Here is a 26,430-nt window from a genome sequence, read left to right as displayed (position 1 = left end):
TTGTACTTGTTTAGCAGTTTATTAACTCCAGAGGACCCCAAAGTTTTTCACACTACATTCAGTCATTCATCATTCACACACTGATGGTGGTGAGCTAGTGTTAGTAGCCACGGCTCCATGCCTTCCATTAATGCTGTTTACAACCATTGTTAGGAACTCAGCAGACATGCAGCCCCATGGAGTGTTTGCTGGTTGCCGCTGCCACTAGTCTGATGGAGCTTAGTGGGGCAAGGGTGCTCTGTCCACGGAACCTGGAGTCTGAAACTCCTAGGTGAAGCTTTAGATAGATAGACAGCCAGTGACTGGCTGCCTATCAGTGACTGAAACTGATATGCATATTTCAGTGACTGAAACATCCATACATAAGTCAAAACAACACTCTGGTTATGTGTTTGCTGAGGGAAAAAAAACATTATAACATGATACTTTCATGATACTCTTCCTTAACTCATTTTATCAGACCAGAAATATGCTATTGACATAGAAGGAGATTTCACACAAGATGCTAAACGTCATATTCTCTATTGAATAGATTTCTTGCAGGCCACATTGAACGAAAATTAGCATGAAGCATAGAAGATATCAATGCTTTCTATGATAAGTGATCGATTTTTCGGTAATACATCCCCCCTCCACTCACAGTTACAGGCACTATTTGTCTGCCAGTATGGAAGTAAGCACATCACCCTTGTCATTATTTTGCCAGGGTAGATATAATCTTCATACAGATTTGAGGACTCACTGGGATCATCACACACACACACGCACACCCCCACACATCAGGAGGACTGGCTTTGTGCGCTGCATTCACTGCCAGTCTCTCAGCTCTTAGCTAAATGGATCTCAGCACCATCCCTCAGACACCAGTGACCTTCAGTCATTTAACAGGCAGCATGATAGGAACATGATATCAACACCTGAACAAAGCGCAGTGTAAAGCGCCACATCAAGCTGCTGTTTATTCATAACGCAGTTGGCTGGGTCTGTCATCTAGAGGTCAGACATTTGAATACTCCCCCATTATGGGTGACCGTCATCCCTTTGCCTTCCAGTTAAAACGGTCCTGCATCAGCCACTTCAAAAGAGCCCAGCTTCAAACATCACGCTTCCAGTGTGACAAACGTGCTTCACAGCAACGACTCTGACAAAATATGCTGCAGCTGCTGAACGCAAAGGATAAAACGTGCAAAAAAATCAAGACTGCGCAGCGCCCATGTCAAAGAGGAGACACGGGGAGGCAGGGAACAAGAGGGGGAGAGAAGACGAAGGAAAGACAGAGAGATGAAGGAGAGGCAGACAGGAGAGACAGAAGATACCAAACAGGCTTTGTTGTTATTATCAGCCAAGGAAAGGCGGGGGAAAACCAGAGGCTTTAGCTCGTTAGGCTATCGTTTTGGATCAGACACTGTATTTACATATCAGATTAAACTGGTGAGATCTGAGCTGTGAAGGCACACCTAAGTAGAAGGAGCCACATTCTGAGCCAGTAAAATAGTTTATTGAAATTTATCAGAAGTTGGGACATACAGGCACTCAGTGTTTACAAACTACCTAGTGCAACATACAAACTGCAAGTCAGCCAACAAACAAATCACTCAACATTATGAAGCAAATCCGTAGAAAACACCAACAGATTTCAACGGATCTGTTGGTGTTTTCCAACAGAGGACTGGGCTCACTTCTGCTGCTCCTCCCCATGCTAGCCTGTCAGAGGCTCCAGCAGGTCAAAGTTCATTATAGGAGGTGGTTGGAGTTCAGTGGCAGCTGTCAGCAACAACACCCACTTTTTTCATCTTGTCTTTTTTTCTTCATCCTTTCTATTCTTCTTATTCACAGGTCGATTTTAAGGCTCACCAGATCCAAAACGACCAGCCACCATGTTCCCTTCGAATCCCGGGCTTTCCTCACCCCACAGGCCAAACCAAGAAAAACACCACCCCCCTCCAAATACTGGATGTCCATGATCTTCTTTCTATTGCTTTCTAGGGAAGACTCATTGTTTTTATTTTGACCTAATCAGAATCCGAGAAAAGACTTTTTAGCAAATATGTCCTAAATTTTGACATAAATTACACAAAGTCAAACTTTGTGTAATTTATTTTCAGTGAATATCCAGCTGTTCTGTGAAGGTCTTAGACGTTTGTTAGAGAACATTAGTGAATACCATGAAACTCAACAGTGTGTAGAAAAGTTTAAAATAATATCCCCCAGCTCTGAACATCTCACAGAGTTCTGTTCAATTCATCTTCTGAACATGGAAAAAAGACAGACCAAATGCAGACCGACTAAGTCATGTCTGACCACCTACAATGAAAAGGGAAGTAAGTAGGGAATTATCCAGGGAAGCAGCCAAGAGACTCATGGTACATTTGGAGGAGTTACAAATGAATCTTTTTGGCCAACATGCAATGCTAAAAGAAAACTAAGAATGAACAGCACTATTACTATGAAATATATTATGCCTAGTGTAAAACATGGTGATGGCAGCATTAAGCTGTGGTGCTTCTTATCTGTAAAGATGGGGCTAACAAGTTTTTCAAAGGGTGTGATTGGTTTGACACAGTGCAGTGTGAAAGTGAATTGAAGCAGCTGAAAATGTAACAAATGTTCTGTAAAATGGTTACTACTAATGGTTTGTAGTCTCTGGTAAAGGACTACAAACCATTTCTCCTTCTAGCAATAGACCCTTGCTTTTGTTTTGGTTGTGTTTACCCAGAATGCCCCATGTTGCAGCCTGTTTCCTGCTTTTGGAGCGGTCTCTGGTTCTCTTACATCTACGTAATGTATTTGAACCGCAACAGAGTTCACTTCAATCAAACTAAGATGGAGGCTTTCAGGCAAAACCAGAGTTCAGTTCTTTGGTCCACATCAGAGTTCAATCTCACATTCACACCTCTGCAAGAGAACCGAATAGTCTAGACAAAATTCAGTTCAATTAAAGCTGACTAAACAGGGCTGGTGTGAATGAACTCTTAATGACTAATCACATGAACAAACTTATTCACGACTGACTTTAATTGCATTACTTATTTATTGGAAACATTTTATGTGAAATTACTTTTTCGACAATATGAGAATATTGACAAAGTTTTGCACACATCTGTAGTGGAAACACAGCAACAGACAGTAAAATGACTGTGTGATTTTTAAGGCGAATTTATTTCTGTCCCCTTTGCTTGACTACTTCTTAGAATGAAGGCACACTGCAAAAAGTGCATGCAGCATGTATTGCAATAACAATGGATGTGATTGGAGCTAACAACCCAGATCACTAGGCGCTGGGATTTGAAACATATGTCATATTGTTGCACCTCAGTGATAAAACCTAATAACGGTATTCCCTGACTCCACTGTATGAGTGAGAAGCAGACACAAAGCCCTGGCAGAAAAGGCTCCCCCGCCGCCCCTCGTCCCACAATGTCAGATACATCAGCAATGCTAATGCCCGTGCAGCATCCTGAACCACTGAAAAGACAACCATTTAGGCTTTAAAAGACACACATAAAGAAAAAGGAAAGGACGAGATGAAAAGAGAAGGAAAATGATGGAAAACATGAAAGGGATAGAGGAGGAAAGAATGAAGACAGGCTTGGGTTGATTTGAGGGAGTTTGGGGGGAATGGGGGGGGGGGCAAAAGAGGAAGTTAATTACATATTCTGAACCTGGCCGATGCAGTCCTGGGGGATCTGCCTCCGCACCTCAGGATCTGTAAATAATTGACAGATAATATTAATTGGCTTTGGATTAGTGAGCAAGCTCAGTATCACACATTAATATTTGATCAGAGGATGATAGGGACCCTGGCAGGGGATCCGAAGGGGCAGCTGAGGCTGTTTTGTTGATTAGGCCAGAGAAGGGAGGAGAAGGAGGCAAGTGGTATGGAGGTAGCAGCAACAACAGCAACTCAACATACACAGAGACACACAAATGGCAACACACAGGCTTGGTTTGATGCTCCCTTTAGCTCCAGGCAGCAGAACCTCCTACTGGCAGCAAACTGCCTGCTTCTTGCTTCCGCATAAAGAATAAAAAAAAAAAAAAAAAAGAATGAAACTGGGGATGACTTCCAGAGTTATTTTGGTAGCTTTTCTTTCTTATTTGAAATTGTGTGTGTGGCCTATCAGTTGCAATGTTTTTCTTCCAAGTTACTGGGCCACTATTGGTCAGGTAGAAATTGTATGCAGCCATGTTTTCTTTGAGATTCAATGCTTCATAATGTCAGTGCTGAATCACAGTTAGTAGCAAAAAGAAACAGATGCTGAGATTTTTTCAATATGACTTAATGGATGTGGTTCATGATAAAGAACGATTCATTTTGCAAATTTACAGTTAGGGTGCCTGCAGGATGTTATCAGAAGGTTACACTCACAAAACTATCTCTGCACTTGACCCACACTAGCAATTCCAATCAAAAAAAGTTCTAGCTTCCAACTCAGTCTGGGCTCTCTCCCATTGACTTTGATTGTCTCTGGTCAATTCTTTACTGGGCCAATCTGAGAACAGAAGGAGAAGTAGTGGACGATCATGTTGAGTTTCTGTGTTGTTTTAGGATTGTAGCGTGTCTGTAGTTTTAGCAATGGCAGTTGAGGAAGTGAAGAAAGCCATTCAGGTCATGTTAATCACATTTCCAAATATTAAATTAACATCAACAGTCGCCTCGTTCAGCTCGGATCTTCTCTCTTCACACTGGAGGATGGTTGTTTACAGCACAGGAAACATCTGGTAAACTTCTTAGTGTCTAACTGGTGCATTACATATGTCATGGGCAAACATTATCAATTGGGTAAAATTTAAAACCACAATACACTTCACGTCACTGCAAAGTATCTGTATCTCAGTAGCTGAGAGCTCAAACCTTCTGGATGAAGCAATAATTCAAGTGGCTGGTTTTTACCAGGCTGGACAAACACATCCCCAAATCACACCATGTGAGTGGAGCACAAGTCCAGTACAAACCTAACCCACATAAACATGCCACAGGAAGACGATGCACATGATTCACAAAACTGTGGATCTGATCCACACAAGGCCCAATGCAACACACACACATGCACACACACTTATATGCCTGCATAGCTTGCTTTTTTCTTCTTTTTAAAATAAATTACACCAAACAATAAGGACAGCAGAGGAAAGCCTTCCCATGTGATCCACATGAGGAGAGGATGGAGATTCCCAGGTTCAGGTGGTGAGTCTGAGACTTTCACACCAGGGAAAGGTGAAGTGACAATCTTTACTTGATTTCTACTTTTTTAAACAAATGTTTTGACTAGACTTTGCTGTTTAACTCTCCCACAATTTTACCGTGACTCTCAGGAAAAGCACGGCAGATGTCACGGTCGTTCAACAGGGAAACAACAGGGGTGTCCGTCAGAACTTCAGTTCCCAAAACCATTAAGAAAAGTAACCTGGTAAAAGCTTGTAAAAGCACATGCAGTCAGTGTGACCCCACCGGAACAGCACATAAGGTAAATAGCTGAGAAGGAGTCCACTAAACCCCTTTTAGATGATATGAAAAGTAATATTTTGCTACATTTAATTTCTTTTTCATTTTCTACAACAACAGTGAAATAATTCCAGAGTTCTTCCTGTTTCTCTCCATGACAACTGTGAGCTAAGTATGAGGACAGGAGGGGAGAGGAAGAGAAGCTGTTTTCAGAGATCGGGAGATTAGCACCATAGAATAAAGGTTGACACAGAGACTGAAATAAACTATACTGACGGTTCAAAAATTACAGAAGCTCGGATGTGAATCACGTTATACAAATTAACAGTGTTGGTTGGTTGGTTGGTTGGTTGGATGGATGGATGGATGGATGGATGGATGGATGGATGGATGGATGGATGGATGGATGGATGGATGGATGGATGGATGGATGGATAGATAGATAGATAGATAGATAGATAGATAGATAGATAGATAGATAGATAGATAGATAGATAGGTAGATAGATAGATAGATAGATAGATAGATAGATAGATAGATAGATAGATAGATCATAAAGGTGTGCAGGGTTTCCAGCATCACTACTGGGAGTAAAACAAACAAGACAGATTTACGCGGCAAAACAAGCCTGCAGACATTCACCCACAATTAAACTCATGGAGGCTAATTAAAGTGTTACTGGAAGCACGCAGCTAGAGTGTGACAACATAATGAAAGACTGTTGGGGGAGGGGAGATGCATGAACACCCCTTCACCAACACACCCACCCTTTCCCTTCTTTCAGGAAAAAAATGCCACTTATTCCATTCTCACCTCCTTTCTCTCATCTACCATATGCTGCCATTTGTTTAGTCAAATCCTCTTTAGGCAGTGCAGATCTATGGCTCCAGCAGGGTGCCTTGCTGCAACTCGGGCTGCACTTCATTGACACATCGGCAGTTCATATCCCTCATGGCCGTGTCACTCGGCCAGCTAGAAGAGTCTCCTGGGAGCAGCTTTTTATTGCTTTTCTACATCATTTGTCTGGCCATTACTGCGTGTGTCCCCCGGACTAGGGGAATAATCACAATATTTCAATTTAAAGACACCAGACCTGAGAGGGGACTGGGCCTGTTTCGTTAGGAAATAGTTTTGTATGTTGTTGTCAAGATCAAACTGATTAATTAAGTTTATAACATATAACATCAGTTGGAGACGTTGATCTTGGCTAACTAACCATGATTTGGTCATTTTACTTGAATAAAATTCGTACTCCACTGACATGATAAAGTCCATCTGTTATGATTTGCAGAAAAAAGGCTTCATATTGCAAAATACAATGATATTCTACCCTCTGATTGAACCTTGTGATATTTCATGAAATTTGGCAGCAATATCTGGGTTTTTTGAATCATAGATGGTACATTATCATTATACTGAAGACTCATTCTTCTCTAACTCTGTGAACTCCAACAGCAACAAAATGGCATGTCTGGTTCTAATCAACAGACCCACCTTAACGATTTCTCTGTAAACATGGTGAGGTGTCAGTTATCTTCATATGTGGCTTATATTACAGTTTTGGGTAAAACATCCAGATTTTCAACAAGTGTAAACAGCAGATGACTGATCCTCTGCCTACACCTGCCAGTTGACATGTCCAGCTAATGGACTGAACAAGGTTGGCTTTCAGTTTTCAGGACACATGGTGTTCACCTCAGAATGTAAATCTTTACAAAAAGTGTAACTTTGAGGCAGATGTTATTTCATTAACTTGCTTTTGCAGCTGCATCGCTGATTTGTCTAACAGACTGCTGTTTCCTCAAACCTTCCACCAGTTGTTTGATGGAACTCACAGTGATGTACTCCTATAGAAGTGTCACACTGTGAACAGTAGTTTTCCATGAAACTGTGTTGGTGGATACAGCACCTTGCAAGAGTAATCATAGCCCTTGAACTTTTCACACATTGGAACCACAACCTTCAAGGCTTGTTTATGACATATTAATAGACAGGTCAAAACAAGATAGTGCACAAGTCAGCAGTGGAAAAAAAAAAAAAAAATATATATATATATATATATATATATATATATATATATATATATATATATATATATATATATATATATTTGTATATACAGTATATTTATTATTATTAATTAAACTCTGGAAACTGTTGTGTTCATTTGTGTTCTGCCCCATGAGAAATTACCTTGTACAGTAGAACCACCTCCAACTCACAGTATTTTTACACTCGATGGCCTGCTGGAGGTAATGCTTAATTTATTAAACACAGCCACACAGCTTAGATCACACAATACTTGTATGAAAAATTAAAAAAGTTAAGATTAGGCTAATAAAGATTTCTCATGTTTTTAAAAAAAATCTTACTTTATATGATCATCTGAATAAAAGTAATTCATCAGAGTATCATATGCTAAACAGCCTACTGTTCCTAAAAACATGTGGCCTGGACATATCAATAAACTATTATACATTTTAATATTATTATCAGTGCATACAAATTGCCTCACAGAAGGTGAATTCCTAAGATCAAATAAAATCTGGGGGATTTACAGAAATCATGTAGAAACAGGGACAACAAATTACTGAGCCCAGTGGAAATATTCTCGGTAAAACGTATTATGACCATGAAAACATGGAAGATAATACTGAATTAATGCTTTTGGCTCCATGAAATGAGCTTTATTTATTTCATCAGCTGCCGGTTCAGTGAGTTTTATGGCGATGCTGAAAAACCGTTGGAGAGAGCGTGCCTTAATTTAAAGCGTCCATAGCTGCCTTTATGTTAACCATAGAACTGCACAAAATAGAATTACAAAAATAAATAAATAAATTTGCTTAATGGAAACATGACAATTTTTTAAAAACTCACATATTTCAGTAAAAAAAAAAGTTGTGGCGCTTGGATGAGAAGGTTTATCATCCAAAATACATCCTCACTGCCATGATTTTAAATGACAGCATGTGAACAAGCCTATTCACATGTAATTTTAATTTTATTTCTTGTTCAATGTAAGTACCACAATTGCAAAATTCAGTTTTTTCAACTGTAGCAGAACATAAACAAAGATTTGCACACATCCGTAATGGAAACTCAATTGCTGACACAATAAAACTACTTGAATATTTAAATTGGTCAACTATTGTGCTTTCATTCTTGTCCACCTTGTTCTTTCATTTATTCAGGTGATGACGCTAACTGATAATCCCACTGTACTGTACAAGATTATTAAATGGAAATATTATACAGCTATCAAAAGTAGCCGCCATTTGACCCAGTTACAACAGAGAAAAACTCTGAAATGACAAGGAATTAAAAGTAATCTGTGAGAAATATTTATTATTAAAAGCTTTTGTGTACACAAAATGAAAACACAGTGGTAAAGTGTCAGTGACATCAATGCTCATGTGGCTAAAACACTGTTGCACGTCACTGTGTGTTTTTGTGTTTATGCTGGTTTATCATTTGCATTTTATTATTATTTAGCTGCTTAGTGTTGAAAGGGTGTTGTGCATTTGGCATTGCTATATACTTGTCATTGTGTCGGCAATAAATGTCTATCAAAATGTCGCTCTGCTCACTTTACATATTGATAATCCTGGTTGCCCCATGTTTTAGACAAGCATTCTCCTCTCTTCATTTTTTTTAAAAGCTGATTTAATACTTTTCTGCAGTCAGGCTGCAGGTTCTTGCTCAGCAAAAGCTAGACCACATCCCATATGAACATACAGATGAGCTCTTTTAAGTCAAAGGTCTGCTGCATGCAACACGATTTTGCAGTCATAATAAAAAGATTGTACTTGATGGTGGGATGCAGCTGCACTGTGATTTCTCATGTTGCTTTTAATTAACATTCATCTTGATGTGAGTCTGCAAGAAGAAAAGGGGGAATTAAGTGTTTGTAAGTTTGACTAAACAATAGTCTTGAACTTGACCTTACGACGCATTTTGTAGAACAAGACCAAAACTGAGGCATAACAATCCGAGCCCGGAAAAAGACAGCCTGAGACCGGCCTCAGGTCCTCCATCCCTAGAATACACAGAAGGTTTAACTTGTTGGTGCACCTGTTAGTGACCGAAAAGCCCACTGTGGCCACTGAAATGACTTGAAACTGACAGAAGTAGTAATAAATAAAAATGTACTAAAAGTTAACCAATTCAAAATCAATCACTGATTAGGAATTGTGGTTGAACAGAATCACTGTAGGAAAAAAAACAACTAATGAAACAGGACAGGACAAAAATTATGACACTTGCAACTTAACATTTTGTTGTTCAACTTACTGAGGCAATCACTGCAATCAAACAAGTTCTGTAACATTCTGAGAGACTTCTTCACCTGTCCACAGGTGTTCTGGTCCACTCCTTATGGACAAACTGCTCCAGGTGTCTCCAGTTGAAGGGAACCTTCTCCAGATGTTTCAGCTCCTTCCACAGATGTTCAACAGGATTTAGATCAGGACTGAGAGCAGGCCTGTTCAGAATAGTCCAATGTGTTTGTCTTAGACATTCTTTGGTGTTTTTAGTTGTGATTTGTGTCATTATCTTGCTGGAAGACCCATGACCTGATACTGAGACCAAGTTTTCCGACTCTAGGCAGCGTGTTGCAAAACAAAATATCAAGTAGGAAAGGATGAAAGGTTAAGTTGACCTGGAGCCACAAAAGCAGGAAAAAGCTACTGTCACTGTTATCCTCTGAGCTGCTCACGCAAACACCTTTGTTACACAGTAGATTACTTAACTTCTCCAATAAAACTAAGTGCATTAATTAATCTCAGCCCATTCCCATCAGATCTGTAATCATAAGGGACATAAGGGAGTGTAAGTGTATACTGGAATGGCCATTCCAGTTTAAAAATTCTTGTTTGCTTTTAAATTGACTTGTGCATGTCATAGATCACATTAAAGGTAGAAAAAGTTCTGAAATGGTTTATCTTGACCTCAGTTTTACAATCCTGACATTTAAAAACCTGTTTTGTCTCTCCATCGGGTTCTGGGCTGGCACAGGGAGTCACTAACCAGTCTGATGTACCAAAAAGAGTCTCAGAAGTCCAGGAGTCTATCAGTTTGACTAAACAATAGTCTTGAACTTGACCTTACAACGCATTTTGTAGAACAAGACCAAAACTGAGCCATAACAATCCAAGCCCGGAAAAAGACAGCCTGAGACCGGCCTCAGGTCCTCCATCCCTAGAATACACAGAAGGTTTAACTTGTTGGTGCACCTGTTAGTGACCGAAAAGCCCACTTCATCAAATACCTCAATCAGAATGTCAGTGTCTGAAGACATTCACAATTTAATGTGACTGGCTTCAGAAGGTTCCCCTGGAGGACCATGATCTTCCTTACATGAAGAAGATCATGTTTTCATGGAATGATGTTCATTTCTTTCCATGAAGAAGATCATGGAGTGATCTTCCTTCCATGATCTCATGTCCAGCTGAGGCTGACCCGGTAAACTTAGAGCCTTGCTTTTAAGCTCAGTGCTTTCTTCTCACAAGAGACTAAAGCAGCATCCGTGTAGCTGGAAATGAGGAAGTGAGTCTATCTGTTTATCTCCTAGTCAGTCGGATCATAATTCAAGAGGAAAATGCCAAGACACTGACCTTTCACCCAGAGGAAGTAATCTACCTTTCGGTGGGTGCTGATCTTGGTGGTGACTTTGCATGGCTTGCATTATTTCTGATGTGGTACCTGTGTTGCTCTAAGAGCTTATTCTTTAAACATCATCATCACTCACTTGATTTAGCTGTATGTAAACAAAGGTAAATCAGATCACTTTGAGTTATGTTCCTATTGGGATACAGAAAATAAAAGTGTGACTAACATCATTGGCAGTATTAACCACTTGTCATGCTGTGATTATACACTGCCTGGCCAAAAAAAAAGTCGCCACCAAAAAATGGTCACACTCTCTAATATTTTGTTGGACCGCCTTTAGCTTTGATTACATTCGCTGTGGCATTGTTTCAATAAGCTTCTGCAGTGTCACAAGATTTATTTCCATCCAGTGTTGCATGAATCTTTCACCAAGATCTTGTATTGATGATGGGAGAGTCTGACCACTGCGCAAAGCCTTCTCCAGCACATCCCAAAGATTCTCAGTGGGGTTAAGGTCTGGACTCTGTGGTGGCCAATCCATGTGTGAAAAAGATGTCTCATGCTCCCTGAACCACTCTTTCACAATGTGAGCCCATGAATCCTGGCATTGTCATCTTGGAATATGCCCGTTCCATTTGGGAAGACAAAATCCATTGATGGAATAACCTGGTCATTCAGTATATTCAGGTAGTCAGCTGACCTCATTCTTTGGGCACACAATGTTGCTGAACCTAGACCTGACCAACTGCAGCAACCCCAGATCATTGCACTGCCCCCACAGGCTTGTACAGTAGGCACTAGGCATGAAGGGTGCATCACTTCACCTGCCTCTCTTCTTACCCTGATGCGCCCATCACTCTGGAACAGGGTAAATCTGGACTCATCAGACCACATGACCCTCTTCCATTCCTCCAGAGTCCAATCTTTATGCTCCCTAGCAAACTGAAGCCTTTTTTTCTGGTTAGCCTTACTGATTAGAGGTTTTCTTACGGCTACACAGCTGTTCAATCCCAACCCCTTGAGTTCCCTTCACATTGTGCGTGTGGACATGCTTTTGCGTTCACAATTAAACATACTCCTGAGTTCTGCTGTTGTTTTTCTTCGATTTGATTTGACCAAACGTTTAAGTAATCGCCGATCACAATCATTCAGGATTTTTTTCTGACCACATTTCTTCCTGGAAGACGATGGTTCACCACCATCCTTCCAGTTTTTAATGATGCGTTGGACAGTTCTTAACCCAATTCTAGTAGTTTCTGCAATCTCCTTTGATGTTTTCTCTGCTTGATGCATGCCAATGATTTGACCCTTCTTAAACAGACTAACGTCTTTTCCACGACCACAGGATGTGTCTTTTGCCATGGTTGTTTAAGAAATGAGGAGTTACTCATTGCATCAGCTGGGGTTAAATAACTTGTTGTTAGCTGAAAGATAATCGCCTATGCAGTACTTATCCAATAGGAGGCTTGTACCTATTTGCTTAGTTAAATCCAGGTGGCGACTTTTTTTTTTGGCCAGGCAGTGTATAACTACTGGATGTAAAGAGATTCACTTGCCATACTATCCAAATTCCTCCACTTTTTAGCAGGTTCCTAGTAAAGCTACTAAAATTAACAGAAAATAACAGAAGAAATTGGTGGACATTTCACAAATATGGCGACGATATACATTAATCAATTTGCAAAATCCTTAAATAATGTCTTGTGATTCCTTGTAAAGGAAGAAGCAAAAGTCTGAACACAAACAGGAAACCCTGATTTGAATATGGATAGTCTGCTTCAGAGAGGGTTACTGTGGACTTATGCATGGACCCCATAATCCTATTGCTGCATTTCATGGGGTTTTAGCCAGATAAGCTTATCTCAAGCTTCTAACCCTTCACATACTTCACTTGGTAAGATGGAAACTAGAGGGAAAAATATTAGACCAAGGCAGCCTGCTGAGCAGAGGCCCTGGTGCTTTATTGTCAGGAAGTTTTATCTCCTTAAACGGTGACTATTGTCACAGTTGTTTACTTGCCCATTGTTTCAGAAGCAAAAAATATATATTTTTTAATTGAATCCATTTTGATGTAACCGAGTACTGTGTTGTTGATAGTAGTGAAAGCAGAGAACACAGTCCATTGTAGCTGAACATGACCCAGTTCCTCATTTTGCCTGAAGAGCTTATATATAAATCTGTGCCTTTTAGAAATTATTTGTAAAATGTTTGTTTAGTAGTGATCGACTGGTGTTTCAGCCAAACTGCTTGACCATCATTAAAATGAACAATGAATGGATTCTGACCATTTTTGGCCTCAAGCAAAAACCTCCTTATTCCATCCCCACTGTGAAACACGGCACTATGATGTCTTTAGGTTGGTTCACTGCAGCAACAACAAGGAAACTGGTCCATCGACTGAACGATGGATGGAGCTAAGAGTAGGACAATCCTGCTGAAAAGCACCTTATCTCTTCAGACGGCTGTTATAAAGTTCTGCCATGCGCAGCTTTTATTACAAACATTTAAACTTGTGGGCCGATCATACAAAGATGCACAATAATAACAAAGTATAAAGATCACAGATTGCATTGGATCTTCAGAGTGATGTGACTCCCCGACCTGAAAAAAACACAGGAGGGTTTAGTTTAAAAGAAACAACTGACCCGTTCACTATGGGACAGAAATGAACAACAAAGAACCACACCAGGTTGCTTCCTACAGAATCAAATGCAAGGTCACAAAGCTAATAGAAACTGGTTCCACTGGGAGGGAATAAATGAAACTCCTGCTTCCCATTCTACTGACACTCTAGGAACCACAATTAATTAAATTTTGAATGTAACATGAGGCTTATGGTGGAAATAGTCCAGAATTTTCCATATTCACGGGATGCTGCAGTAGATACACCGAATTCGAGGTTTGAGCCCTCCTTTACTTTCAAAACTGTCTTGATCGTTCATAACAGAGAGGGAACACTTCAGAATTGACAAGTACACTGGGATCATTAATAGATGGACACGGTCAGCAACAGTACACTGATAGGCTATGGTATTTGAACAATACTGGGTTGGTGCTGAGATCAAAAGTGTGCCAAGAAAATATCCCCCACACCAAAACACCAGCAGCAGCCTGAACCATTGAAACAGGGCAGGATGGAAAGAACGCCAAATTCTGACCCCACCATCTGGGTGTCGCAGCTAAAACTGAGATTCATCAGAACAGATACTGTTTGCCAATCTGTTATTGTCCAATCTGGGATACCCTGTGTGAACGTTAGCCACAGTTTTCTGTTCTCATCTGATACAAGTAGGACCAGGTGTGGTATTCAGCTGTTGCAGCCCATCTGCTTTAAGGTTGAAGATTGTGTTTTGCACATATTGGGTGAAATGGGAGATCTGGTATTGAGTTGCTATCATCGTAAACCAATCCTATCCAATTGTAAATAATTACTCAAATTAAAGTATTTCAAGCTATTATTTCTTTGCCATTTGAATCATTTTTCCCCATGATGGTGTCCGACTGACCCAACCCAGAGTGAGAGAGCTTCTAAGCGCTCAGAGAACCTTTGCAGGTGTTTGGAGTTAATTGGCTGATTGAGGTGTGACTCCATGAGTTTCCATTAATGACCTTTTCCACAGTATTCTAATTTTCAGAGACATTAAGTTTAATTTTATTATCATCAAAATGAGAAGAAGCAAAGGCTTGCAATATACCACTCTGTGTGTGATGATTCTATTTTACATGAGTTTTGCTGTCTGAGATGACTGGCAAGAAATATTGCAGTTTTACCTAAAAGTATATTTTTTAGATGTACTTGTATTTGATGGTCACTGTCTAGCAGTAATCTTTTTAAATCCTACAAAATTGGAGAAATCATTTTTTATTTTAATTTCCATCAGAACAACATGGTAGTTAACAGCTCTGATTCCAAGAGGTTTCTAGAGCATCATGGATGTAATTTCAGATTTGTTCCTTGCAGTTAAAATTGACGAAGGAAGGCATTCAGCAGCTTGACCTTTTAGATTTTCAGGTAGCTTTTTGCAGTGTCATGTGTGTTTCTCTTCTATAAGCTGGTGTACCTGGTTCCTACGTTTATGGAGAACTTCAAAGCATTTAGTCCACACTGTATAGCCAATGGGTAAGTGCCTAAGGGCCCCAGACCTCTAAGGCCCCCAAATTAAAACGTGCAGTTTGACTGCATTTTGCTTTAAGTATTTCAAATTAAGAAACAAATCTTTGATGTGCGATCATCAATGTGGGAAGGGGTGAGCAGTCAGGACTGAAATGACGGGGAAAGTTCTTGCCTTAGGCAAAGAGAACAGGAGGGCATCCTCTGTCAGATAAAGTTAGATGAAGAAGCTGTCATAGCCAAGAAGACAACTTCCTGTCTGTCTTCATACAGACAGAATGGATTGAAGCTGAGGGGATACAGTCCGTGGACCAAAGGGGAGTGTGCTACACTGATCCAATCACAGCCTTTGATCCCTGGGAAAACCGGAGCCACCACCTGGCCTCTGGAAATGAACACTCCAGGGGCCTGAGGGAACAGATCCATCATTTTCAGGCTTGTACCTTGTTCAGCTGCAGTGTGTATACATGTAAACATGTCAAACACATACGCAGACACTCATTTTGTTGCTCCAGGTAATTTAGAGAGCCACAACCAACTAACTACTTGCTGGGTGCTACATTAAAGCTTTATAAGTTGCCAATAAACAGATCACACAAATGTTGTGAATATTTTAAAAATAAATAAAACACAAATGTCATTAACACATTTCACACTGTAGATTAACAAAGAAGTGGCTCATGTTTCAAAGAAAACCAGGTTTGATTTTGCAAGAAGCAGAACCTGCATGTTGTGACAAATTACAAGACTTGCAGCATTCTCAGTGAACAGAGGAAATTATGTCTTCATTTTCGAAAGATGAGTGTTTGAGTGGTGTAGTAGGGTGCACATGTTAAATCTCATTAGACAGAGCAATACCCAGAGCAAATTAAACCATTAGCCTCCGACATGTTTAAAAGAACACTTTAAGATCACTTCCTATTAAGGCTTGCCAGTAAACAGGCCTTTGAAATGGAGCCCTCAACTCAGAGCGGAGCAGTGTTGCCGACATCTGCCATACCCAGCCAAGCCCACAGTAAACTGAAGGGAATGGTTTCTGTGCTGCACATCGCACAACATAACACTCCACATGCTGGTACATGGGGAGGGGTACAAACCCTGGGGATTCATGGCCTTGTATAGTACAGAGCATAAAAGCAAGACTTTGTAGTCTGAAACTGATGTCTGCTCTGCTCATGTATAGTTAAAAGATATGAATATGAAGCATCTGTATTCATCTGTTAACAGTGGGTGGCCCCACACACTGGAAAATCATTTTTACTGAAAACTAGAATCTCTATTTACACTTTCATACATGCGAAAATGTGTTTGAGCCGAACATCCTCCTCAGGAAAAAAGCAGCTCTGTGACTAAATGGTGAATGTCTAACATCTTACTACGGCTTTGAGCTCTTCTCTTCACACAGAAATACCAACAATGTGTTTGCTCTTTCCTTTAACACAAAGAATAGGTTTGTGTAAATTACTACCATATGCCAAACTTAGCGTAATTCACAGCGGAAGTGGGGACACGCCTCCCGCAGTTTACAGGGAGGAAGCCCAGGAAGTAAAACCCTTAACCACTGTGTAAACGCACCATATTTCACATTCAGGACAATTTCAAAATTCTGCATTTTAACACATGGCTTCTACCTCTGCTTGTGTTTTAGATTACTGTTGTTGAGATGAAGGTTGATGTTAGAGCTGCTTTGAAATGTCTAATTATCACATGAGAACTTAGGAGAAACCTGGAACAAAGCTCATTCGAATACATAAAATCACATAAAATGGCAATAGCAATCATCTGTAGTTAGGTGGGCAAGAAAAACTGTGATGATGTCTATATTTTCATTATGTCAATTGTTTTGCTACAGTTAACAGCTAAAGACATAAAGCATATGTCAACATAGACCAACATCATATTATTATACAGTTGTCTACATGGGAAGTCACATGAAATGCATATAATTTCAACTGACTCTCCTATACCAAGCATACCTGGGGCAGCTTGGTGGAATTACTTCAGGTTAATAGAAGGAAACCTGCAGCAGAATTAAACACTGTATGCCTCAACCTGCTGCTGACAAACACTGAAGCACTGGACCAGGAGTTTCTACTTTAAACAGAACAAATTAACATCATATGAATGTAAAAGACAAAAGTAAATCAAGTCTATAAAACAGTTTATTTGAAAAGGGCAGCATATGTAAAACCAACTTCTTTGAGGTCTACATTGTGTCATAATGTCATTTCATCATCAAAAACATACCTGGAACATTGCCTTGATTCTTTCATGCATGCTTGAAAAAAGACAAATCCTTTAATCTTCATGGCAACCATTCAGCTGTGCAAAACGCCTGGTGGAACTGAGCGCCACCTGTGAGATGTAGCTCTTCCTCCGAGCTGCAGCTTCCAACCTTCAGAGCTTCCGCCTCAGAGAGCAGCACTCCTCCACTCAGTTCCTTAAGACTAGCCAGCAGCAATTAGCAAACATTATCATTGCACAAGCTACTTTTTTTGCAAAATGCTGGCAAAAATGTTATTAAAAGGTTAATAGAGGAGCCAGGTTGTGATGACATCCTGCAGGTGGAGTGTTGGAAAGAGTCAGAGTTTCTTAAAGAGAATGAGGTCCAATTTCAAGACATAAAATTCAAAATCTAATTTCTTTTAGTCATATTTGATATATATAGTATTTTCATAACAACTGAAGGTAACATACTGTAGTTACTTGATTGTGCTATAGAAGTATATTATAACACATAGTACTGCTCCTTTAAGGGTACTTAGGCCATTTGGCCATCTCTAGACTGAATAGGAGTGTTGTCTACGTGGACTACCTTCGGCCCTTCTAGTGTTAAGTCTGTTATGCATAGCTGAAGGGATGACTCTGAATAACCTCAGTCCCTGGACAATAAGCCATATCATAAAAGTGGAGTTTAAAAACTGAGAAGCAGAGGGACAGAAACCAGATAGGTTTGAAAAACCTAATACTGTGGAAAATTAGGTTTGGTTAATAATCTAAAAAATTTAATGTATTCGCTATATTTATGTATTTGGGATATAGCTGGTTTGATATCTGTGGTTTTTACTATGAGATATTGCATCAGTTGTAGGGATGAATTTTAAGCTAGGATTATAATGCTACACAGATTCCTTTTCTAGAGTCTAGAGTAAAGGGAGGTACAGTACTGTACGGTACAGTACTGTACCTCCCTTTACAATCAGTACTGATACAGTACTGATTGTATCAGTACTGTACACTGATACAATCATATTCTATGTTTGTAGCATATTTTTCTTGACATTGAAAGATTTAATCTAGAACATGTATGGAATCCATTAGAAAGATTTCTGAAGATGCAACAGATAACAGGAAAAGCATCAAACAATGTGACGTACCTCGTACACATCAATGTTGCCAGAACAGAACAAGTTGTTAGCTCAACAGAAATGCCTGTGGCTGAACTGATTCCACTGCAGTGAAGTTTAACTAATCAGTAGACGGCTATTGACAGATCATGATGACTGTAGTCCCCCCCAAGTTATAACTGGTAAGTTGATGGCAAACCTTTGTGTCTGTCATATAGTATGGTCAAATTGCCAATTATTTATTATTCTACCAAGTAAACAAAAAAGCTTTTCTTTCATGTCTTTGATATTAGATTTTTTGTGATTAAATAATTTTTAAACACCTGTTTTGTGAAAAACATCAAATAAAACTAAACCTGTTGCAATGCATGTGAAACGTCTCTGTTCTCCTTTTATTGAGATTTTGTTCAAGTTTAATCCCAGGATTTTTGGGGTTTCCTCCAACAAAGTTTGAAACTTTACAATGTCTGCAGGGAGCAGAGTTAATTCTTCAGTGTATCACTTGTGCTCTCTGGGGCCTCGTGTGGTTTGGATCCGAGCGTCAGTGGTTAGGCTCAAGGGAGAAGCTTGTCTGCCATGGTCAGAGCCAGTTCCATGTGTTGAGAACAGTTTTAATAGGGTGCTGGGGAGAAATAACACTGCTGAGAGGAGCAACCATAGGCTCTCTGCAGGAGGAGTGAGAGGCAGTTGTGCCAGCCGCTGGTCAGAATCACACACATTCACATTCCAGTCTGACTGGATATTGCCCCAAAGTCCCCCTGAGGAGATTAACCACAGCTGAGTGTTAACTCCTTCGGCTCTGTTCTCCTACCTGCGTCTCACCAGCAGAGCCCCTTACCAACACCTCTGCCAAGCATCCCTTTGTTCCCTTTAATCTGTTTTGTTGAAAATTGAGATTTTTTGTCTATGATTACATGACTGTACAGTTTCAATCAAAACTCTACAGCCTCGCAGGATTTCTGAATTTATCTAAGACAAATGTTCCAATTGGATTTCTTGTTCTTCTTGGTTAAATAGGTTACTGTAATGTTTAGGAATGGATTAATACAGACTTGTATTAAAGCTTAGTTTTATTGGACTTTATTGTTTATTTATTTTATAGGTTCATTTGATAGGGACAAGCACACACTAACATAGACAAACTGAATAAAGCAGCAGTCCCATTCCGGTATCACGATGCTTATAGTGTAAGCTAATTTGCAACATTTGTCCCTGGATGGACTTTTCTAAAGACTATATTTAAAAACTATTAGGAAGTGACATAATAATTATGATGTAAAATAATAAAACAAGATATTATGCAAAATGGTACATATAAAACAAATAAATTAAAATCATGTAAATAAAAAGAAACATTAGGTATGGATACAGTATTATTTTTGATATAGCTAGAATTGTGTTTGTTCTTTGAACATGTTGATTCTAGTTATAGATTTTAAATTGAAAAAAAGAAAAAACTACTTCATAACTTACAAAACCAATCATAGCACTTCATATAACACCAGCCTTGGCAATTGTGTGACAGGGGGAATAACAGTGATATACAGTTAATGTCAACCATATTTGGGGAAAAAAAACATAGTACTGCTCCTTTAAGTATTAGAGGGGCAGTATTTACACTGTGAAAAGCTTTGTTTTGCCATTGTCTGACATTAAGACTAAACTTTTCCTGTTTTAGGTCACTTAAAATACTTTAGAATACTTGTTGCTAGGTTATTGTATGATGATTTAATATCTTGTTCAATGTGTTCCTTTAACTTTGAGCCCCTGCACCTCCAAAGGTCTCTTCACGGCCCTGTATGCTGCAAAACATTTTGTGGAAGCACAGACGGTGATGTCATTAAAATAGCTGATGTGCTAATGCCTGCATGTTTACACTGCCAGGAATTGTGGTCAAGTTGATAAATAAGCACTATCTGAATGAGATAAATTCAATTAAATTCAATTGATACCCAAATATGCTAACAAGGAAGTTAAAGTGTTATTAAAGTGTGGTTCCAGAGGGACAACGGTTTTAGAACTGTTGCGTACCACAAAATCATTAACAAGGTGGAACAAGGATGTTTTAGAATGGCCATCATAGAGCCTCGTTTCTTTCACATACAGAGACGAGGCTGAGCTGACATTAAAATTCACCTCATCAGGAAAAATGGGCCAAAGTCCCAGCAGACACTTGTGAAAAGTTTCATAAACTGTTATGTAAGATACGTGTACATGCAATCTTTGACCAGGGTCAGAATCTGTCCCTGGTCAAACCGTATCAGACTGTCTGTTATTGTACAGTTTTACAATAACAGACTGATACGGACTGGGACTGAAACTACACCAGTTAGAAATTGGGCTTTGTATAAAAAGAAAATAACATAACTAATATTTAATTTAAATCATTTGCTCTGTAATTTAATTTTAGAGCATTTCTGTAAGGTCTTTTAACCAATTAAATAAAAAATACTTAATTACCTACAGAAAATAAATTGACTGAATGGTTTGGATTTAACTGGTTTGTTTACAGGTGGGGAATCTCAACCCGATGGAACAAAACGGGGATTTAAATTGGCAAAGCGGTACACTGACACAACGCTCACTGGTCATGCTCTCAGTTAAAATTTATGTCACCTATGACTGAGGAGGTTGCAAGGAAAAGCCTTATAATGGAAGATTAGAAGATTTTAAGAAAACTCTTCAATCTCATGAACAGTTTGCAGGTTAAAAACAATAAAGTCCATTAAAATGTGAAATGATAGAAGGCAACTGTTGTTGAGGGTGAATGTCTGGAAGGCAGAATAGAAGAATTGTCATTTGTTCCTGGAAGAATTTGTGAAGTCAAATGAGATGAGAGTGAGAGAGACAGTAGAGGAGACGGAACATCAATGAGATGTGTATCTATGATGAGATGTTTCTCTGGCTTCCAATATAATATTTATAAATTATATTGGCAATATGTAATAGTTAGACAGTAGTACTTGAATCTGCTTTTATCTCTTATGTTGGCCTATAACTTTTCTTTTAATCGAAATTTATGGTATTAATAATATAAAACCAAATAGTAATGAATAAGTATGAAATATGAATCAAATACTTCACCTACCACTTATTAAACTATAAATAAAAAATTATAATTTCAATTTTTGCACATTCAGTTTGTGCATTTTTTTAGATATTTAAAAAATAATAATTCTTCTTTTCTTCAGCAAAATATCTTTCTGGCTAGAACTGAATTTACCATTCACCAAAAAATAAAAATTAAAACTATAAATATTTTTTAGCACAGTGGACTCCTGTTCTTCACGGTTCAGGATTGTATTAATGGAATCACTTATTTGTGGATTTTCTGTGGAACGTTAACTTCAGATTATTCATGGAAAATCTACCTATTCGTGGAATTTTTCTTTTCCATCAAGCATATCTGAAATATTTTAAAAAGTAGAGAATATGGACGTGAAACTGCAATAATACTTAATTTTTATTTGTTTGAGATTGGCAAAGTTTTCGTGTAGCAGAAATCTGCTACATAGAAATTAACTGAAAAACTGACATATTTCGATGTTCCTGAGGATCAAGAGGTAACCACTGCAGGGAACGCCTTACCAAAGCCCAAATAACCAAACCTCTTTAAACTTTAGTCTACCTTCATTTGCACAGCTTCCATTACCAACCGTAAGTCCATTCATGACACTTTTTATAAAATAGAATATAAAAATGGGAGAAATTAATTACATTCTTAATCCAATTCTGTTCCATATGTTTGAAATAATTACACTTTAGTTTGACCATATTATAATCCAACTCCATCAAGTGTTATAAATTACTAATCAACTCAAAAGAATTACACTCAGTTCAATACAGTTCACAACACTTCCGTTCATTGATGGTAACATCATCATAAGGTCATATCTAAAGTGAAAAAAGAGACCGTTTGGTTTTGTTTTTTGTGACTGGTTTTGTATCCAGTGTTTAAAATGTTCACATAGGTAACACCCCTCCCCCTTTCGGCCCCCACTTCAAAACACTCCCATTAAACATACATGTTCTGCTGTCCAGCAGGCTTGAACCCTGTCTGTCTCAGAATTAACAACTTCCTCCTTTGTGGCAATAAAAAACGCAGACACCCCGCAAGCGCAGCAAGCACTGGATGCTTCACTGACCCTGCCTCACATCTGAGTACGCTGAAAGTTAGGCGTCCTTGAGATCCAACTTTCAAGCATCAAACGCATAGAAAAGTCATGCTAATTGATGGTGCATCTGATTAAAATGAGTGGCTAATGAGAATCGAGCCAGGAAGAATGCAAGAGAGTCGGTGTTGAAGCTCAACTTTTAACCTTTCTGTTGGAGGGCGGACCACTTTGATGTTCCTTGGTCTTTTCATCAGGCTCGTTTTTCGGTTATGAAAAAGGCATTTTGTTCGAGTACAAAGGCAAAGCTTACACATATAATTTGTCTCCTCTTCAGGAACAAATTGCCATCAGAAACAGTTTTTCTCTTCTATGAACTAAGCAAAAGGGCACCAAAAATAAAACTCCAGAATAGGATGGGGGTTGAGGGCTCGGCTGTCAATCCACCGAGTAGATTGGGAGGTTTAGATCTGCAGCCGTTCTGCCTACAGTCTTACACCCAGAGCAACTACCCTGTGATCACACCCTCTGCAGACTTAGAGGCTCTCGCCTAGTTAGAGGGACAGGGAGCAAGAATTAGCAATGGCTGGTAGGGGTTGTACATGTGGGTGTGTGTACATGTGTGTGTCGCAGTGGGTGCGAAGGGGAGTGCAGGCGGTAGTTGGATGGAAATAAAGGTCGAAATCCTTGACTGTGAAAACTGTCATAGCAGGGGACATGTGCAGAGCCTGTTTGCCTAATAACCTGGGTCTTGTAAAAATATGAATGCGGGGTCCTCTGGAGCATATAATTTAACACCCCTATGCCAGGGGAGATGAGTGAGAATTGGAGCGAGTACACCTTGACAAAGGCTATTCTTCTGGTTTCACACCAGCAGAGCTATACCATGCAGGGTGCTGCTGCTGGGGCTAAGGGTGGCACAGCAACCAACGAGCAGGAATCAAAGCTGCACAAAAGTCACATTCAGGCAATTTATCCACATCTTATACTCATTCTTAACAAAGCAAAACATGATAAAGTTAAAGGGTATAACTTTTAGGTCAGATTATTTGTGATAGAAGGACTGTTTAAACAACACAATTAAAAATAAAGCATTTATTTACATCATTTTTAAAAATCTAATATTTTGCATACCTTTCTCTGGGCGGATTTAAAGCATAACTAAAATTGTCACACTAAGAGTGAGTGTACATAATATTTTGAAATGTCACTACATTCCTAACTCATTTTAAGCCAAAATACCAGGCATAAACAGTTTTTCTGAGAAGTGAATTTATAATTCATGTGAAAAAATTAAAAGAAATGCATTACAAAAGAAATTCATAAGCAATGTTACAATATAAGAATTAAAAATTATATTTATTGATTTAGGATATCTTTGTTTAATTATGTACTGTCAGTTTACAATATTAGTCCTGTCATGTTATAAGTCTGAGTTGAGCTCAAAGTATTTTGTGATTTTATCATGTCGAGTCTCAGGTCATTAAATTTAAGACTTGTGTCTTGACTTGTGTCCAAATCATATGACTCCAGTCCAGACCTGATTTTCTGAACTGTGAAAATACCAACAGTAACACAGTTAGGACGACTGAAAGTAATTTTTAGTCAGCTGGAAAATTTGTATAGAGTTAATTATTATTTTTTGCATGTCACTGTATATAGCACACATAATGTGTTTTATTTTTATGTTCAGATAGAAGTAGAAATAAATGTTTTTGTTTTGTAATAATTTAGCAAATGTTTTGCATCTGAATGTAATTTTTTTTTTCTTTTTTCCCCCTTGCTGAAACCATTCTAGTTGGGTTCTGTCTCTGCTTTTTTCCGCTTGATTTGAGTTTTACTTGATTAAACCTCTTTTACCGCTGCAACACTTTACAAACTGGGCTGAAAAGCAGTTCAAGCAGTGCAGCAGAGTAATGTGACCCCATTCTTGTTCATAGAATCCGCCGGGCTCAGAGCTCTTCACTGGTTCAGACTCATATGCTGAACTCGGTTCAGTCATGAGGTGGTGGAGGACTTCTGCTGCCGGTTCGGACCTGGAAACAACAGAGCTGTGTTTCTTTTGTCTCCTTCTTGTGGTTCCTTGTAGCTGCGCCGTCTCCATCCTGCATCTGTGAGGTGGATTAGACTGATAAGACGGAGGTAGCATTATGTCCTGACGGAGCTTTACAGTAAGGTTTACCACCAGCTCTCTGTCTCTCCACACTTCATGTGCTGCTTCATTTAAAAGCAGCTAAATCTCTGTTAGCAGAGAAACTATGAACTCACAAGGAGTTAATCAGAGTCAGTCCAAGACCGGACATTTGCATGTGAATTGGCCGTGGCTGTGTACCAGGCCTCTTTATGTCATTCACTCCACACTGCCTGAGGCTTGAGTCCTTTGAGGCATCACACTGCCATAGGTGGCTGTTGTGGTGGAATATCTGCACCTGCTAACGTTAAAATGCACCATTTATCATTTCATTTTATTTGCAGTTGATATGTATTTCTTTTTTGCTCATTTTGTAATTTTGTTTCTTTCATTGTATGCCTATCCTTATGATCACATGCTATTATAACTGCATGTAAAGGATTTATTTTCTGTCAGTGTCATTACTGCTTTATAAAGAATGTCAAATTTCCTTCTGAAAAAATCTGGAGCCTCCCTTTGTGCCTTTGTGGGTTTGGAAGAGTAACTGAAAGTGGGGAGAGGAGACATTACTGGAGAGAGTAAATCTGATGTGGAAATGTAGACTTAGCAGGATTTATCCATTTGAGAAAAAGGCCTTTTCACTTGTTTTGTTGGTTTATCCTACCCCAGCCAGCCCCCTCCTCCCTACTAAAAGCTTTTGACATCTTCATCTTGTTCACAGTGGGCAGGCTTTGTTTGCTCTGCTTGAAAAAGCGGATGAGGCTCAGCCCTCCCCTCTTCGTGGCACAAGAGTAGGACTTTGCCATGGCAAAAGGGGGGGATTTCTCTTTCCTCTTGCCCCCTCCTTTTCCCCATAACTACAATATGGTCATTGTCTGCTGGTGAATAATGTGGCCACTCGGGCAGCATGGACTGCTCTTCGGGCTTTGACTGTGAACCAGGTCTTTTCTTTAGCGTGAAAGGACTCTAATCCATGTAAATATAAGACTCGGAGTACAGCTTGGTCACAGTGGGGAGAGCGAGAGGGAGGAATGGAGGGGAGGGTCAGCAATTTAACCTTTGACCCAACAAATAAGAGGCATGTAAGTTTTAGAATTGCTCTCTAAAGAGGGGCTCCAGTGGCAGAATGAGTGTCTTTTGTAATCCCTGCGGTCTGGGCCTGATTGACAGGAGCTGGGATGAGAGAGTGCTGGCACACAAAACCAGCAGAGAAACACCGCTACCTCCCTGTGATACAACAGACCACTGACAGACAATGTCCCGTTCTGATTTATCTCCATTCAGGATGCAACAGTTGTCGGGTTTCACAGGAATTAGAGGATCACATGGCACTTTTAAAGACGTTTTTGCTGCAAAGTTAACATTTTCTCCATCTCCTTAAGCAGTTAGTATGATGTGGGCTCCAGCCCCCTGACTGAGAAATGGCTTCAGATGCACCTTTGAAGAGACTAGAAACATAATACAGTATAGTAGAAAGTGATTAACATCCTGATGAAGCTTCCCTCCTGGTTTCCTCTGCTCTGTCTGAACTCTGTGAAGACTTTTTCCAGCTAGGAATCTTTGATTAGTCCGACCATCACACACATAATGCACAAAAGAGGAAATTATATCTTAGCTGTAAGACCAAAGTTTCGCACAAGTTTTAGAAATTAATGATTCCTCGAAAAATTTTGGCA

This window comes from Xiphophorus couchianus, chromosome 12 (assembly GCF_001444195.1).
Source record: "Xiphophorus couchianus chromosome 12, X_couchianus-1.0, whole genome shotgun sequence".
Lineage (NCBI taxonomy): Eukaryota > Metazoa > Chordata > Actinopteri > Cyprinodontiformes > Poeciliidae > Xiphophorus > Xiphophorus couchianus.
Note: the sequence above shows the minus strand (reverse complement) of the source record.